This window comes from Scleropages formosus, unplaced genomic scaffold, assembly GCF_900964775.1.
Source record: "Scleropages formosus unplaced genomic scaffold, fSclFor1.1, whole genome shotgun sequence".
Taxonomy (NCBI): domain Eukaryota; kingdom Metazoa; phylum Chordata; class Actinopteri; order Osteoglossiformes; family Osteoglossidae; genus Scleropages; species Scleropages formosus.
This window is the reverse complement of record NW_021641018.1, coordinates 1-1,836: the sequence shown is the minus strand read 5'-3', so window position 1 is coordinate 1,836 and position 1,836 is coordinate 1.

Genomic DNA, 1,836 nt, shown 5'->3' with positions numbered 1-1,836 from the left:
CGAGGAAGGGGATACATAAGTAACGCTTGGGGAGGCCAAACACTTCTCGTGCAGCAGAATTATGTATCAGCTGGAGAGGTTTGATGGCACAGGCTGGAAGGAAGACCAGACAAGAGAGAGTTGCGGTAGTCCAGGTGGGATATCATCATGGCCTGGACACGGAGTTCCGTAGAGCTTGTTGTGAGACAAGGGCAGATCCTGTAGATGTTAAGGCAGGATGTATCTCCAGGACTGGGTTTTTCACTACTGAAACTTGGAATAATATTAGATTGACCATCTGATATTTCAGCAGCATCTCAATCTGCAGAACAGAATGCATAAATACTTTGATGATTAATTAGCAAAACAGTTTGGCACTAGTGACAAAGCATCGTGTTGCTCCCTGTGTCATGTGACTGTCATCTCCCAACACCTCTGCCAGATTCCTTATGCCAAAGCTGTCAGTCATACCTTCCTAACTGTCTTCCGTGCTACTATCCTGGTCTCCTGCTTTTCTCCCGCCTGCTGCCCTCAGTATTCTCGTGAGTGAATATTTCAAAAAAGCTTAGAAATCTTAAATAGAAATACACTAAAACCATAATATTTATAAATGCACAACTGTCTAGATACGTGTTAATTTCACTCCCAGAAAATCTTTACAGATTAACAGTTCAACCATTCCATATTATAACACGTCACACTTTTCACCATATGTCAAAGTGTTACTCCATGTTTCCCCTCACTGTGGTATAATCTCGAATGCTGCCCGCTCTAAATGGATGAATGTCCAATTTGTTCAAAATTACTATGTTTCTCTGAAAGTTTTATCAATTAACAGCTGGCATGGAAGTGAAATTCCATACATCTGCAGAACACTGAATGTGATGTCAAAATGTTTATGTTTTCCTTTATTCTGACTTCTACTAGTGATGTCATGTCCATAGGCCATAACTGACCAACCTATTCTTAGATCCCCATGAAACAACCCTCTAAACTTTAAAACCATGACAGTCTGAATTAAAGACAGCCCTTCAGGCTAATCATAGGCCTCAAAGAACATTTCAAATTGCATCTTCAATCAGTAATAATTGAGCAAACTGGTGGTGCTGCTTGACATTTTAAATCTTATTATTTCAGTTTTGAAACCTTTAACTCATTCACCTCCCTCTCCCTACTACCATTTTCACCCAAATCTAGCTCTTTGCAATTCTGTGTCCAACAAGGCTGACCTCAGCGCTCACCCTGCCTAGAGCCAAGTGAAATCATTTTCTGTGCAATAATGATTTATACAGCTACACATTTCGTCTGTCAGGTAACTGTTCTTGTTGGCATGGTGATTTTGGAGGATGGAAAAGAAGGGAGATTTACTTGCCAGTTTGTTGACTGTCCTTTCCTTTGCACATGCTGATGGTTGATTTATTATACCTGTAACTTCTGAAAAAAATACTTTGATCTGTTATAGGTGGACAATGTCGTTCAATTTCAATGCATGTGAAATTATATTGCTTTTGTAAAAAAAGATCAAGAAGTATAATAATCTTCAGGTTTTTGGGTATGTCAAAATGTTGATTAAACTGTTGATCACTTGAACAATTTGTTTTCTGCTCTTTGAGGGTTGAACAAAGAAAACATCGTCCATGACATAATTTTGAAGTATGAGTTAAACACAGAGATTGAAATGGTGATTTTGCTAGATGCCATCCAACTTCCTTTTTAGTGAAAAGAAGTGCTGAAAAAAGCAACTATGACTAAGGAGCATTTAAAAGGTCTACTTCAGAGAATAAAAAGCATATGTTTGTTTTGTTAAAATTTTGAGTTTACAAGATTAGGAGACTTTCGAGTTGTCTTCTTCTGACA